General features: G+C 37.3%; 1 protein-coding gene across 1 annotated transcript in view; it reads right to left on the bottom strand.

The window, feature by feature from the left end:
* The window catches only part of LOC126371714 (cationic amino acid transporter 3), a 64,140-nt gene that overhangs the window by 45,300 nt on the left and 777 nt on the right, over window positions 1-18,063 (bottom strand). The window lies entirely within an intron of this gene.

Here is an 18,063-nt window from a genome sequence, read left to right as displayed (position 1 = left end):
TTTGCTTGGCTGTCAAATACTTAAACCCACGTTCATCCCTGGTTCATTTTTTACTAGCGACCCACCCCAGCTCCGCTCGGGTGCGATGCTGAGGAAAAAATGGAATTATTTACGACATCACATTAAAAACCTCAAAAATAACAGTATTTCTCCACTATTTAATGGATGTTATTATACATATAAACCTTCCTCTTGAATCGCTCTATCTATTAAGAAAACCGCATCAAAATCCGTTGTGTAGTTTTAAAGATTTAAGCGTACATAAGGATATAGGGACAGAAAAAGCGACTTCGTTTTATACTATGTAGTGATTTGTAAGGTGGTTTGTGTTTTTGAATGTTGTCCCGCTGAGCACTAGCGCTTCCGTGACGTCGGCTGCAGGAGGTTTATTATTTGGATTTCCTGGTCAATCTACACAATACTTTAATTATGCCTTTTCAATACCCAATACTCAATTATTTATTGCATTCCATGTAGTACAATCGGGTGTTACATAGGCATAGGAACTAAAACATGGACCCCGTAGGGCACATCAACATTGAAGTGAAGAGAGGAAGTGCGTATTAAAATTAAAATGTACTTATCATTTAAAAATTGTTTTAAAATTTCTATAAATAATCGATTCTTCCTATTAACACTTCATAGCTGTACCTACTTTGTTCTGAAAAAAGGTCAGTTGCTAGTACACTAATATAAAGATTCTCATGTCATCAAGATTTTCCTCAACAATAACGAATTGCGCAAATGATAGGTAAAGTCCCGTAACAAAGTACCTAAATTATGTTTACTGAATTGAAAGTAGGTGTGTATGTATGACATTGTGTAAAGTCCCTAACATTTTAAGAACTAAAGAACTTAATTGAACTTAATCTTTAGTAGGTACGATAAAAGAGCAGTAAATAATTGTGTTTTACTCTTCTACAAAGGAGCTCGGTGGCGCAGCGGTAAATGCGCTCGGTCTGCGATCGTTGAAGTTAAGCAACTTTCGCAAAGGCCGGTCATAGGATGGGTGACCACAAAAAAAAAGTTTTCATCTCGAGCCCCTCCGTGCTTCAGAAGGCACGGTAAGCCGTTGGTCCCGGCTGCATTAGCAGTTGTTAATAACCATCAATCCGCACTGGGCCCGCGTGATGGTTTAAGGTCCGTTCTCCCTACGCGCGCTACGCAGTGGGAACGTTAATGGGCTGATGATGATGAGGATTCTTCTACAAAAAAACAGATAAGTCTAGTCGTAAAGACCGCTCCGAATCGCACCCGGTGGGTAAGTGCTCATTACGCTGGCGGTGTTTCCGCGCTGGATTGCCAGCGAAATGTGCTGCACTATTTACGACAACAATCAACAACAACTACAATCACTAACAACAATCACAAAAAAAAATCAATCATTCAATCTCTTCTACATTTACAGAGCAGTGTTAATATACTTAAACAACATTATTGCACTTAGTAGCGAAACAGTTGTTACAATACAAACTATTGCAATGACGGACTTTCCAATCGGCGTTCTCCAAAAACACGATAGATGGCGTTGCTAAGTTTTTTTCTTCGTTTAAACTTCTAATTTCATGGATAACAGACATGTATTATGCATCTTTTATCTTTGTTTTTGGGTATAAATAATTACAACTGATGCAAATAACAAGGAAAAATATTAAAAACTATCGCAGCAAAATCATATTATATATGTTAAACATTTTTGACAAGAAAAACACCTAACATTGTTTTTGTACCATCGAGTAGACGTCCAATTTTTTTTCGTTACTGTCACTAACGTAAAGACGTAAAGACGTACGTAAAGTATTAACATGTAAAAAGACCAACCAGTCCAGAACAGATATGACTTAGAAAGTAGTTATGTTAATCCCTATAACTAATGTATCCAGGATCATAATCTGGTTGCGTTTCCGACCCACAAATGTAGACTTGCTTACCGAGTTAGGGTATTTACCACCCATGTCAAATGAGTTACTTCTTTTTTAAATGGAAATATTGTCCTAGTGACGTCATCAGTAAAAGCAGTCAACCATCGCCCGCAGTTAAAATTCGAAAATACTTAAATCTCAGCAAATGTCACAGCCTAGCTGGTTTAAGAAAACCTGGTATGCTCAATCATATGACAAGCCGCCATTGCTAGCCCTTTAATGACGTATGTGTTACCACTGTGTTACCATTAAATTGGTATCTCCAACATTCCAAGGACGTAAATTTTATTATTGAAAATTAAGTGAATTCCTGACTAATGTATTTAATTATTATTACTTGTCACAAATATAAAAAATATTAAAACTATAAGTAACTCTTTTACTAAAGTTCACAATTTCCTTGCAAAATAAATATAAAAAACATTGGTCGTAGGTAATTTATTTTTTACGAAATGGCAACGCAGGGTGGGATGACGTCAGCTGGGCTAACCTTGAAATGGTAGATGTCACTTTTGAGCATACCTGGTTTTCTTATACAATGGCTGTAGCTAGACTATGACGCTGATTTTCAGCCGATTTTCAATGTAGCCATAATGGTTCAATGTGGCCATTTTAAATAAAATAAAATAAATAAAATAAAAATGATTTATTTCGAGCGTTTCCCATAGCAATTGTTAGTAACAAAAGTTTTTTATATCTATAATAGTAAAAATTACAATTAATTAATCAATTAAATAATTATATAATTTAGTGTCTTTGGCAAGTTGGATGCGGGCCCAGTGCTGCATAATAGCACTGTCCACGTCCAGCTTTGCCGCGATAGTCTGCAGGAGGCTGTTGGAGCTGCTCCTCACGACCACCACTCCCGATGGATCAGGGATGCGATGCGGTTTCTAATTATAGCTGAGAAGCTATCGACTCCAGTTTTTGCTAGCATCCTAGATGCACTGCAGTGACGGCGCAGCCCCATCAGCGCCCTGAAGGCGTTATTATAATGGGTGCGCATGGCCCTGTACGCTGTTTGGGTGTAATTCTAGATCTCCTGGTAACCTATTGTTCTGCCGACTCCATTTAGGATTACTTGCAGAGCGCCTGTAAAACCCTATGTGGTATTACATAAAGTTTGGTTTTACTAAGGGTCGGTCTACAACAGACGCGAGTGTGACATTTGTTCGACACATTTTCGATGCTTGGGAGAAGTCGCAGAATGCCGTAGGAGTATTCTGTGACTTGTCTAAGGCGTTCGACTGCGTGGATCACGAGACCTTGCTTTTGAAATTGAGGCACTATGGACTAAATAATGGAGCTCTCAGTTTGTTAAATTCATATCTAGGTGGTAGGATACAAAAGGTACAAATCAATAGTACAACTTCTTCGGGCTCTCATGTTCAAATGGGAGTTCCTCAAGGATCCATTTTGGGTCCGTTTCTTTTTTTAGTGTACATAAATGATTTACCTTATGTAGTACAGAACCAAGCTGACATTGTGCTGTTCGCGGATGACACTTCTCTTATATTTAAAATCGACAGAAAGTTAGAGGAATTTGACGAAGCAAACAGCGCTGTGTCGCAGGTTCTAAGTTGGTTTACAGTAAATAACCTAGTTCTAAATGCTAAGAAAACGAAGTGTATTAAATTTGTTCTACCAAACGTAAAGAAAGTAAATAATAACATTAAAATTAACGACGAGAAACTAGATTTTGTTGAACACACAGTTTTCTTAGGAATTACTGTAGATTCAAAACTTCAATGGGGCCCACATATTGTATCACTAGCGGGCAAGCTAAGTTCAGCAGCATATGCCGTCAGAAGGATCCGACAACTCACAGATGTACCCACTGCTAGACTTGTCTACTTCAGCTACTTCCACAGCATAATGTCTTACGGTATTTTGCTGTGGGGTCGAGCCGCTGATGTAGAAACTATTTTCATCATTCAAAAAAGAGCAGTTCGCGCTATTTATAAGCTGCGTTGTCGGGACTCTTTGAGGGAGCTGTTTAAAGAAATAAATATACTGACGGTCGCAAGTCAATATATATATGAAAACATTATGTATGTACGTAAAAACTTATCTCTCCTTCCGAGAAACTGTGAAAGGCATACTTACAATACAAGAAATAAACATAAAATTGCTATTCAAAATTCTAGATTAAGTAAATTAAATTCATCTTTTTTGGGGTTATGTATACGTTTTTACAATAAAATACCAGATAATATTTTAAATTTGTCAGAAAATAAATTTAAAGCTCACGTGAAGCTTACTTTATGTAAAAAAGCTTATTATAAGATTAATGACTACCTAAATGATAAAAATGTCTGGTATTGAATGTGTTCCTCTAGTTATTAAATAACTTGTAATGTATATCCTCATTGGTTTTTAAAAGATGTGTTGCTGTTGCAGTTTCTTGTCATTTCTTCTCCTCAGCCATAACACCTTGCGAAATGACGTAAATTCAAAAATGTTACATTGACCTTCAACAAGTTTATCCATGATAATTACGTTGAATAAATGATTCTGATTTCTGATTTCTGATTTCTGATTGTTGCGTAACCACAACTGTAATTATTGACGTTTTCTCGATAAGCGCGTTATCGGTTTGGTTTGAGTAGACAAATACTACGCTGCGTCGTTTACCTTGCTCAGGCGCAGGTTTGACTTCCGTATTTTTTCTGACACATTTTTTCTACCGCCTTTCGATACCACTAACTAGGAAGCAAATAGTTAATTAAAATATTTGAGTACTCTTTATTGTTGGGATTATGATTATGACATGATAATTACTTATGGGAAAAGTAATTATTATTGATTTCTAGTTAGAGTAACTACTTATGAACAAAGTGAGCGGTAGATTCATGTTACCACTAGCTTTGCCGGCGGCTTCGCTCGCGTTTAATCTCCCTCAGTCAGTGCTTATCGCCATCGACCCCCTAGGGTCGATTAATTCTTTCAAATATTTTTCCTCTCAGACGACGTCCTGAGCTGAGGTTCGCGCCCATCAGGCCTATTGTCTTAAACGTTATACCGGGTGAGAGCTGTCAGCGCTTCCCATTTGTCCGGCCAAGTAGTTAATGCCATCTGCGGTAAATCTACAATCACACCAAAAAAAAGTCACGTCACGTCAAAAACAGCTCGCGTTAAATTCGGGGTAACACGGTTCCCCTTACCTAATGTACCAATTTTTACCTTCCTATCTTGAAAACGTATGAAACGTGTCAGGATCGAAGCAAATGTTTCTGCTTACCCCAGTGGGAGATAGGCGTGAGTTTATGTATGGATGCATGTATGTATGAATAATCCCTGTGACGTATCTTTACCTATACTACACTATAACATCCTCCTTATCCAAGCGATAGAATCAGGCAAACCTTTTGGTTCAACCTCGTGGTTTTCCACGTCATGAGGAAAGCCACATACATGACCGTTACTCGTGGTGATGGTCATAATTATTGGCCTGTAGTCACTGGTGGACACCATTACCTCCCACGTCACTCCCTGGACTTGTCACTGCACTGGAATATATCAGGATCGAAGCATAAATATACGTTTAATACGTTTTCAAGATAGGAAGGTAAAAATTGGTACATTAGGTAAGGGGAACCGTGTTACCCCGAATTTAAATAAATAAATAAATGGAATTTCAGTCTCTGCTTACCCCGGTGGAAAAAAGGCATGAGTTTATGTATGAAAGTATGTAATGAAAATGCAAACTGACGCCCATAATCGCCATTGGGGTTGGCAGAGTCATTAAACGTTAAGTTGAATGGTTACCTTATCAACATATTTTCAACTTCGTATCAATAGTGACTGAGGGCAGCAGTAACTGTCAGTACTATTCAGAGGCGAAGGACAGGAGTCCTAGTATGGCTTTGTAATAGACTACTCTGGGCGCCATCCCACTTGCGTCAGACAGAGTACTGCGGGGCGGAAGGCAAGAGGGAAACCACTGCCCTTTTTTTCCCTAAAAAGTAGCATGGAAAATGCTGCACCGACAAGAGCGTGGATCTTACATTGATGATGATGATGATCAATAGTGACTACTTGTGGCTCTGCCCACCCCATTAGGAACTACGTGAGTTTATGTATATGTATAATATGATAAAATGTTAGTGATTATTCCGTCTTAGAGCGAAGGAAAACCTTTACAAGTTGTTTTGACCTCGTGTCGACCTTGAAGTCACTGTTACTGAATTACTTCCATGGACCTTGCATAATGGGGAAAAGATTGCCTGTCGTCTTGACCGTCACATACGTTAAAGAAATAAAGAATATATTTATGTGGGAATTTGCTGATTGAAACGTACGCGATTTCTCTTGAAAAAATATTTCTATTTAGCATACACAAATACAAGGTATTTCATCTAACAACCAACCTTTTTGACATCTTAGTTTAGTGTTGCCAATTAAAAAGTAACGTAATTTATTAATAAAATAAAAACTTCTAACTAAATATTCAATGTTACACCCACACGGCTGTCCCAGATGAATCTCCGTTTTCTGTGGAGACTTCATCATGTCAGTGGAACTGGTAGTGTGGATGGGGCCTTCAGAATTTCCAACCTTCCTGACAGCGTATCTGTCGTTTTGTTTTTTCTCTGTTATGTATATAAGAGGACGCCACAGGTTCAATACAATAGCATTAAAAAATAAAACTTACACAAATGAGGATAAAAACTGCCCATATCTCTAATTATCAGGTGTCGCTACTGTTGAGTGTCCTTAACGGCCTCTGTGGTCCAGTGGTTGAGCGTTGGACTCACGATCCGGAGGCCCCGGGTTCGAATCCCGGTGAGGACATGTCACAAAAATCACTTTGTGATCCCTAGTTTGGTTAGGACATTACAGGCTGATCGCCTGATTGTACGAAAGTAAGATGATCCGTGCTTCGGAAGGCACGTTAAGTCGTTGGTTCCGGTTACTATTTACTGATGTAAGTGAGTAATCGTTACATGAGCCATGTCAGGGGCCTTTGGCGGCTCAACCTTTATATAACCCTTTTTTTATAATCATACGAAGCATAGTAGGTATAGTAACTCTTGCAGTGGGCCATGTATTTCGCAGTTTCATTTATAAATCGAACAATACCCAATAATATAGCGACGCAATCAACTTGCAAGAATAAATAGTTTACTATCTATTCTTCTGTCTTACGTAAGTGCCTACGTGATAACTTTTTCAATACACGTAAGTAGTTTATTTTCAACATAATAACTATGTTACTTCATTTACATATTTAAAACTAAATTACTTATTTATTTGTGAAATATATACTTGACTGTTTTTGGCTGTTATCGGAAGGACTGGACGGAGCTGCACGGGACTGTGAGTTGTGGAAAGACCTGGGCGAGGCCTATGTCCAGCAATGGAAACAGGTGGGCTAGTAAAAATAATAATATAATTTACTTACATTTTTTTTTACAGTTTTCTTCGTCCACACTAAAGTTATAAACGCAAAAGTGACTCTGCTTGTTATATAATTATCATGCTTAATCTGCTGAACTGATTTGCATGAAATTTAGATGAAAATAGTATTGTTTTTATAATAGGATGTAAAATACGTGCCGAATAAGTGGTGAAAGTGCCAGTTATTAAATATGTTATGGTCTCGTCATATTATGCTTTGGGATTGATCCGGAAAAATTAGACGAGATCCCGCGAGACCGGGATTACATTACCTAAAAAAAAAACAAAAATATTTCTTTATCAAAATTGGCTTACAAAGTTAGCAACTATGTAACTAGCTGTAAAACTACTACCACATCAGAATCTGTAACGCTGAGGGAAAGACGTGGCCAGAAAACCTCCCAGCACAGGGCTTTTTTTTAAATCCAGTTTTTATTACATCCACCAACCCGCATTGGAGCAGCGTGGTGGAGTATGCTCCATACCCCCTCCGGTTGATTGAGGGGAGGCCTGTGCCCAGCAGTGGGACGTATATAGGCTGTTTATGTATGTTGTATTACATAATTTATAAACTTAAATACAATGGTATTCCAATTGCAGTGGGTGGAAGGAAAGTGAAAAATAAAGAGTTTATGTGACTTTATCACAGAAATAGTGTTTTACCTACATCGTAGTCTATGAGAATGTAGCCACGGGATCAAACTATTGTATAAACAACTAGACGATTGATAACAATATTAGAACAATTACAACAATGTGATTGATTGTCTCTGTGACAATCAGTTTTGGTGTGGGATCTGAAGAGGCTCTCATACTATCAATTTACTTATAGATACGCTATCAATATATAATTGACAATTATCTTCTAAATAGTTCACGCGTGTAAATTATATCTACAATGATGCTAATTCCTGTACACACCATCTAATTTTATTTTAAGTTATACCTGTCGTTTTCTTATCCGCCGAAATGGAAAGGGACAGGTGTAAAATGTATAAAACGCACGTTTTAGGCAGAAATTCAAAAAAACCCTCCCAATATTTTATATTGACCAATAATCCGACAGAATTATGTTGACAGCACACGTCAAAGGGGTTGCATATCAGCGAGATGCCTATTTTATTTGCCTGGGTCATTCATTCATTCTCTCATTCATTTAAAAGTTAATAGTTGTCAATCATCCGTTCCTTTCTATTTCGGCGGATAAGAAAATGACAGGTATAACTTAAAATAAAATTAGGAGGTGTCTGATTCGAATCCGTTGATATATAATCTTTGAGAAATTCAGATTACATACATAAGCTTACGACTATATACGTATTTCAATTGGTGTAGTTACATACCTATGGGTTTTTTTTTTGACGTGATTTATTGTAGATTTGCCGCAGATGGCATTAACTACTTGGCCAGACAAATGGGGAGCGCTGAAGGCTCTCACCCGGTACAACGTTTAAGACAACAGGCCTGAGGGTGCCCAGTTGGGCGCGAACCTCGGCTCAGGGCGTCGTCTGAGAGGAAAAATATTTGAAAGAATTAATCGACCCTAGTGGGTCGATAGCGATAAGCGCTGAATGAGGGTTATCGTCGCCCACGCCGGCGGGGTCGGTATCGGGGTCCTGAAGTGTTTGGTGTCGCGAGCTGATTGGCTGCCTCTATGGCTAGAGTAATCGGGTATACCTATGGGTACATCGCAAGATGAACAAAATAAATAAAAGTTTATTTTTCTCCTTTAGAACAGTTTACATTAACTTATAATATGTATGTACGGACTTATGAGGGAGACAGGAACCCAAACTAGGAAGGACCTGTGTTTTGAGACACCAGCTGGCTTAGCACAATAAGAGTGCGACTCTTTCTCGCCTCGACACACGTCACCCGTCACTCTCTCACAGTATTATACGGAAAGAGACAGACGATCTCTGTCGCGGCGAGAAAGAGTCGCGTGTTTACGGTGCTAGGCCCGCTGGTTCCACCCCTCAGAAACAAAGTAATACTGTTAGAACAGAATCGATCGATCTAATCACGACTACTCACTATGTTAATGAACGTCACAACACTTTACTTTGACCAAAGATATTGTAAAATGTTATCTATTATATTGAAATACTTTAAACACTTTGTACTGCATTAGTCGTTCGCAAGGGCTGTAAATCTTGGCCTGGATAATTTCTGTACGATGGATTTCTAGTAGGATGTGTTTTTGTACTTAATTGGTTTTTTGTTTACGGTCTTTTACACTTTTATTTTGTTGTACACGATGTTAGTGACATCGTAACGAATACTAAGGGGGTGATTCAGACCATGATTCTGAGTTAATATCAAGTGGAATTGTCACTAACAACCTGTATTTTACCCTTCCTGTCAGCTGCTTAGGTTTGATATCTTCAATTTTATACCTTATAAACCTATCGAAAGCGAATTTTTTTACCTATCGAAACCTTTTAGTTACCTGGATTGATATTACCTTGTCTGTTGCGAGGATTTGTTAACAAAAATAACATCTGAATATGTTTTTTTTTAAAAAAACCCCTATAAAGGTGAAGGCGCACCTAGACACACCGCAGCGCCTAAGTCATCGCATTTTGCGGCAAAATGCGGGTCGTGCGGCACGGATAAGTGCGCGACGTTGGACACGATTTCATACAAAGATTTTATAAAATGCGATGACTTCGGCGCGTGCGGCACCTGGGACGCGTCTAGCTGCGCGGACGGCTGACAATATAGATTTGCTGCAGATGGCATTTATTACTTGGCCGAACAAGGCACTCAACAAGTAGCTTTAAGTATACCTGCATACAGTCTAAAATGTAAAAATATATATCTAAATATATCCTGTAGAAGTTTCTAGACGTTGTACTCGTAAGTCTAGTGTAGTTACTTTTTTTTGTCAACTTTTTGCATCGCGATGAATCTTATACGCATTATATAATAACCCGGTCGGCCTTACAGCCTGTCTGGTTGGCAGACATTATGCGTTTCTACTACTAACTGTTATTGAGAATCCATTCGCGTGAATGTTTTAAATTGAGGTCAAATGATAGTATTTTGCAGTTTCTGCGTGGTCGCCAATCGAACGATACACTACAATTTTCAGTACTTGTATGTTCTCCCAGTTATTTTATTTTATTTTATTTTTTATTTTATTTATTTGGTTTACTAACAATCACTTACATTAGTACATTGTAATAAGTAACACATTTGCAACTTATAAGCTAAATGTAGTGACTAATTATAAGTAAACACAGCATGCATTGATATAAAAAAGAAAGTGGGTACCTTTAGACAAAACTGTTGTTTAAAAGTTAAAAAATATTACTATTACTAAATAAGTGAGTAGATTTATTTAAAACAGATATTTTCAATAGTGCTTTTACGGAAGCCATGAAGTGAGTCAGCATTGAGGTCTAAAACTTTGCTATAGTGGTTCAAGAGCTTGCATAGTCTGGGAACAGGTGAGTTAGTACCAAGAACAGTTCTGCGAAGAGGTGGACACAACGGTGTGATCGAATAGCGCGGATAACGAGCTGGAGCCCTCAGTTGGAAACGACTCAATAGTCCTCTAGTGGGTACCTAAAATATATATAGCACACGTGTCGTAAAAACCGACAGAGAGATTGTATCTTTTCTAACATGTTCAGTATATCGTCGCATTAAAACTACGTAAGCGCCATTTTGAAAAATCGCATTTTGATGAGTTTTTTTGTGAACTGAACTTCGCAATAAGGCTAGTTTCATTCCAGGGATTACAAGTAAAAAAATGTGGTTTAAATTTTTACCATAATTGAAAGATAGTTTTTTTTTTAAATTTTATAAGAACATGGTTTTTCAAAATGGCGCTCACGTGGTTGTAAATTACGCGTTTTCAAATTCAAAAATATCTTTATTCAGTAGGTAACATAGTTACACTTTGAATCGTCAATTTTTACACAACGAACGTATCATCCGTCTAAAACTACTGCAGCTTCTCACAACCTGTATAGCCGGGGAAAAGAAGCTGCAAGAAAAACCTCGGCACATGGCCCTAGACGTTCTTTAAAAAAATAAACACATTGTTTTCACTACAAGGCGACATAAAATATGGACTAACGGATCACATGTCGTCACCTAGAACACATAACATAACATAAACAGCCTATATACGTCCCACTGCTGGGCACAGGCCTCCCCTCAATCAACCGGAGGGGGTGTGGAGCATACTCCACCACGCTGCTCCACTGCGGGTTGGTGGAGGTGTTTTTACGGCTAATAGCCGGGACCAACCGCTTAACGTGCCCTCCGAAGCACGGAATCATCTTACTTTTTCGGACAATCAGGTGATTCAAGCCTGAAAAGTCCTTACCAAACAAAGGACAGTCTCACAAAGTCACCTAGAACATCCTACCAAAAATAACAGCGTCATGTGTGTGTAAGTATTTTTTAATGATGTAGGACCGAAGACGATAATATACAGTGTGTTAGTGACATGGTAACGGAAACTTTGAGGGATGATTTAGACCATGATTCTGAGTTGATATCAAGTAGAATTTTCCAGTGGAGTATGGAAAAAAATAATAAAAAAAAAACATTAAAATTTTCATGAATTTTCCGACAGGAAATTCCACTTGATATCAACTCAGAATCATGGTCTGAATCATCCCCCTCAGTATTCGTTACGGTGTCACTAACACTGATTATTCTGAGTTAATATCAGGTGGAATTTTCCATCGCAAAAGTAAACAATTGAAAATATTAAAACTAAAAAAAACATAAATTTCACTTGATATTAACTCAGAATCATGGTCTGAATCATATTCTGAGTATTCGTTACGATGTCACTAACACTCTGTATAATGAATCCACCAAATCAGATAACGTGGGCTGCTTGGATGCATTAAAATTCTGCAAGGTTAATATTCTGCATAAAACTTCGTGATTTTATTTTCTGTATTTTCCGTAAGTAAGTAAGTATCATTCTATATTTTGATAATGTTATGGTGAATACCCAAAACTTGTTATGTTTATTGCATATGGCGATATTGGGGCAATGCACTTGGTTTTCCTGCTAATATTCTGTATCCTGGTTAGTGTGTGTTAAACGTCATAAATAAGGACTTATGTTTTATAACTTATAGTTAGTAAAATGTCACAAATAAAATAATAATATTATTATTATTACTTTTACGTAACACAATAATAAAATTATTATTATTTTATACCGTAAAAATAATAATTTTATTTTTATTTAAAATAAATAATATATGTTAAAATAATAATTGTGACATTTTACTAACTATAAATTATAAAACATAGGTCCTTATTGGTTCATGATAGGTATGTTATAGTTTAACTCTAGATTTTAAAAATAGCCCAGCCTTAGAATACAAAAATAATGGTATGATATGTAAGTCTTATAGTAAAAACCACGTAACCACCGTTTTTTAACAAAATCTCGATTTTCACCACTATTTTTGAACTACTTAGATTGAAACTAGCGTGTGACGTGACACCGAACGTGATAATTCAAAAAGGCGCTTTCGTTCATACGAATGAATTTTTACATAACACAATAATGTTTTTATAATACCGTTAACACGTGGTATAGTAATATTTAATTAACATACTTACATTGATATAATCATTTCACGCCAATAATGAGTATTAGAATGGACAGAAAACGAAATAATAAAAAAAGTTGCTCTCGGAATGTTTACGACAAAAAACACAGCAGCAAAAAATAATAGCAGTCCACCTGTTGTCTACTTAACTAATTGTAATTGTTTATTTTAAACATTGTTCTGAGTGCAATAAAGACTTATGTACTGTATTATTGTATTGTAACATCTATTCTCTTCATAGCAGATCACCAGAACCACAGACTTAATTTTTTTCGCGGACCGCTACCGAATAAAATTGCCGTCCAAAATGGCGGGAAAACGCATTCCCATTCGAAAAAGGAATAATGTTATTATTTTATTAAACGTTATCTTCTTTCGATGAAAATTGTTTCCAATTGTGCGTTACTTAGATAAGAAACAAGTTTCGAAACGTATTCTAATTTTGTAATTTGTATTGAAAATATTGAAATACTTGAGTATCTACCTACTTAAATATGCCTAATACAGGTCAGTGAGATAGTGCTTCTAATACAATTATACTTATTATAATAATTATCTTCGTCTACTCGACCTTGTTTTAATACCTAGCATTTGTCCATTTAACTCCACGAAGTCTGTGGTTGTCCTAATTCCCTTTAAGACGTTCTTCACTACCTACTTAGTATAAAACATAGTCGCTTTTTCTGTCCCTGTATCCTATGTACGCTTAAATCTTTAAAACTACGCAACGGATTTTGATGCGGTTTTTTAATAGATAGAGTGATTCAAGAGGAAGGTTTATATGTATAACTAGCTTTTGCCCGCGACTTCGCCCGCGTGGCGTGTTATATAAGAGAGAGATCTTTGTGTGTGTGGGAGTGCATACTTATGCAGTTTAGATTTTTTCATAAGTACAATTTTTACCAATAACTCCCATTTTTCAAAATACAGCCAAAAATAAACTTTATATTTACTAAGGTATGCATGCATGCTAGATTGAATCAATTGATTGAATTGATTTTTTTTTAATTGATTGTTCATTGAGTTTTAATTTTAATACACACTTCCTCTCTTCCCTTCAACGTTGCTGTGCCCTACAGGGTCCATGTTTTAGTTCCTATGCCTATGTAACACCCCATTGTACTACAGGGAATGCAATAAATAATTTAATTGAATTGAATTGAAAACATCTATCTTACGCGGTTTCGATTTTTTCATACAAATGTTTTTTTCCCACTAACTCCCGTTTCCGTGGGAATTTTGCAATATCCTGTTGCAACTAAGCTTTAAGTTAACTAAGGTACCTGCATGCCAAATTTCAAGCGTCTAACTTAAGCGGTTTAGATTTTTCATACAAAAAGATTTTCCCGCTAATTTCCGTTCCCGTGGGAATTCCGGGAATTCCTTTCTTAGTGCACCTCTACGGTACCTAAGCTATGTCCCTTCCAAATTTCAAATGCCTACGTTTAGCCGTTCAGGCTATGCGTTGATATGTCAGTCACTGAGTCAGTCAGTTTCTCCTTTTATTTAGATTTGATTTTTTCATACAAATGTTTTTTCCCGCTAACTACCGTTCCCGTGGGAATTTTGTAATATTCTGTTGCAACTAAGCTTTAAGTTTACTAAAGTACCTGCATGCCAAATTTCAAACGTCTAACTTGAGTGGTTTAGATTTTTCATACAAAAGGATTTTCCCGCTAATTCCCGTTCCCGTGGAAATTTCGGGAATTCCTTTCTTAGTGCACCTCTACGGTATTTAAGGTACCTGCGAGCCAAATTTCAAACATCTAACTTGAATGGTTTAGATTTTTCATACAAAAGGATTTTCCCGTTAATTCCCGTTCCCGTGGGAATTTCGGGAATTCCTTTCTTAGTGCACCTCCACGGTACGTAAGGTACCTGCATGACAAATTTCAAACGTCTAACTTGAGTGGTTTAGATTTTTCATACAAAAGGATTTTCCCGCTAATTCCCGTTCTCGTGGGAATTTCGGGAATTCCTTTCTTAGTGCACCTCTACGGTACTTAAGGTATCTGCATGCCAAATTTCAAACGTCTAACTTGAGTGGTTTAGATTTTTCATACAAAAGGATTTTCCCGCATTCCCGTTCCCGTGGGAATTTCGGGAATTCCTTTCTTAGTGCACCTCTACAGTACCTATGGTACCTGCATGCCAAATTTCAAACGTCTAACTTGAGTGGTTTAGATTTTTCATACAAAAGGATTTTCCCGCTAATTCCCGTTCCCGTGGGAATTTCGAAAATTCCTTTCTTAGTACACCTCTACGGTATCTAAGGTACCTGCATGACAAATTTCAAACATCTAACTTGAATGGTTTAGATTTTTCATACAAAAGGATTTTCCCGCTAATTCCCGTTCCCGTGAGAATTTTGGGAATTCCTTTCTTAGTGCACCTCTACGGTACCTAAGGTGTCTGCGTGCCAAATTTCAAACGTCTAACTTGAGTGGTTTAGATTTTTCATACAAAAGGATTTTCCCGCTAATTCCCGTTCCCGTAGGATTTTCGGGAATTCCTTTCTTAGTGTACCTCTACGGTATCTAAGGTACCTGCATGCCAAATTTCAAACGTCTAACTTGAGTGGTTTAGATTTTTCATACAAAAGAATTTCCCTTCACTACTCTGCTCCTATTGATTGTAGCGTGATGAAAAGTATACTATAACCTGTCCAGGAGTGTGAAGAATAATTGTACCAAGTTTCATTAAAATCCGTCCAGTAGTTTTTGTTTCTATAAGGAACATACAGACAGACAGACAGACAGACAAAAATTTTACTGATTGCATTTTTGGCATCAGTATCGACCACTTATCACCCCCTGATAGTTATTTTGAAAAAATATTTAATGTACAGAATTGACCTCTCTACAGATTTATTATAAGTATAGATAACATCCATTAAATAGTGGAGAAATACCTATATTTTTGAGGTTTTTAATATGATGTCGTTAATAATTTCATTTTTACCGACTTCAAAAAAGGAGGAGGTTCTCAATTCGACCGTATATATTTTTTTTATGTTTGTTCGGGGATAACTTCGTCGTGTATGAACCGATTTTGATAATTCTTTTTTTCCTCAGCATTGCACCCGAGCGAGGCTAAGTTAAGTAGTTAAGTATATTTTTAAAGGGGGCCTGTTGTATTTCCTAATGTTTATAGTCCTAAAGTCGATTTTCCGAACATCATTTTCCTAATATTTAATTGTACTAATGTTCGATCATCCTAAATATTGATTATCCTACCGTAATACTTGTCCTAATATTCTTTAGTTCTAATATTAATGTCCCTAAAGTTTGAAATTCCGAATTTTTCATTCCCTATATGATCTATTTGACATATTTTGGTTAGTTGTGACCATCGAGGCCCGAAGGGCCGAGAGGCGGCGGTGAAGATTTGTTTCGTAACGACAGCAGTCACGGGTGCGAGCGAAGCGAGCACGGAAATTCGCGGCACCCCGACACTGTATATATAGGTTACGAAGGCTGTTTGGCTGGGGGCGAGAAAAGCGAGCCCCCTGCCATATAGCCGAGTGGGTTAGGTTACTTGTGACCATCGAGGCCCGAAGGGCCGAGAGGCGGCGGTGAAGGTTCTCTATTGTATTCCCTAAAATTTCTTATCCTACTTTTTATTTTCCTTCACATTTTATTTAGGACTATACATTTTAGGAATATAAACGATTGTAACTATGGACATTAGGGCTTACCATCATTAGGATGAAAAAAAATAGGGCAATGAACACTAGGAGTTAACAAAATTGGACTAGGATCATTAGGACATTCCATACTTAGGACTAAAATGTGAAGGAAAATAAAAAGTAGGATAAGAAATTTTAGGGAATACAATAGAGAACCATTTTTAAATACCTATTCATAGGCCTCTATTGTTTATGTCTCTTTATCATGTTTATATCGAGACACAATGTGTTTATAAGTCTTAAAAATAATAATTGAAGTACCAAAAATAACATAACATAACATCACGCTTGTATTCCTGACAGGGTTGGACAGTTATCCCTGATTCAGGCTTGTCTTTATCGATATATCCCTTCCAGGCAAGCCAAGACTCGCAATGTACAATCAAATAGCAAAAGTTCAGTCACTGAGCCCAGCGAATTATTTGTAAACAGTGGCGAAATTATGAACCATTACTTGTCACAATTATAAAATTTATGTTTTTGTAGGTGTTTTTGGTATATTATATTACAGAACCAGGCACTTTGTATTTTCACAAAAATCTATGAAAAATATAGTTTTTTTTAATTAAATAAAAAAATCACAAAAACCGAAGATATTGACCCTACAGCTTTAGTGGCATAGTAAAAAATGCTCAGACGGATAAGATCTAACGGAATATAGCAAAATTATTTTTTGGCCGACACTTTGACCTCTGGGCCGAAATCCGATGATCTCCGATGATGTTTTTGTGGTCATCATTATCATCATCATCATCAGCCCATTAACGTCCCCACTGCTGGGGCACGAGCCTTCCCTATGGATGGATAGGGAGATCGGGCCTTAAACCATCCGCGGGCCCAGTGCGGATACTTTTGGTCTATTACAGAAACGACATGTGAGAAGAAGGTCTTAAGTGCAACCAGTAAATTGATTGGAGTTTTGCAGCTTATCGTACCTACCTATTTACTTCTTTACAGGATGAGGATCTCACAACGCTCCTAATTTGCCCCACCAAGTAGTGAATATGATCCATACGAAACACAACGTAAAAAAGCAAACACAGTTAAGACTGCAATCCGCAAAATTGAGTCGTGGCCCCGGGTTCAAATCCCGGTGGGGAAATATCACAAAAATTACTTTGTGATCCCTAGTTTGGTTAGGACATTACAGGCTGATCACCTGATTGTCCGAAAGTAAAATGATCCGTGCTTCGGAAGGCACGTTAAGCCGTTGGTCCCGGTTACTACTTACTGATGTAAGTAGGTAAGTAGTCGTTACATGAGTCATGTCAGGGGCCTTTGGCGGCTCAATAGTAACCCTGACACCAGGGTTGATGGGGTTGGTAATCCACCTCACAACCCACACGATAGAAGAAGAGTCGTGGCGAGTTTTCGGTGATAATTATTTTTTTCCTTTTTTAGGCAATGTTTGTCTTACATGTCACGTTTCATACCAATTTTTGCTTTATTTTTGTCGAAC

Source organism: Pectinophora gossypiella, chromosome 13, assembly GCF_024362695.1.
Source record: "Pectinophora gossypiella chromosome 13, ilPecGoss1.1, whole genome shotgun sequence".
NCBI classification, from domain to species: Eukaryota; Metazoa; Arthropoda; class Insecta; order Lepidoptera; family Gelechiidae; genus Pectinophora; species Pectinophora gossypiella.
This window is presented reverse-complemented; position numbering and strand designations above follow the sequence as displayed.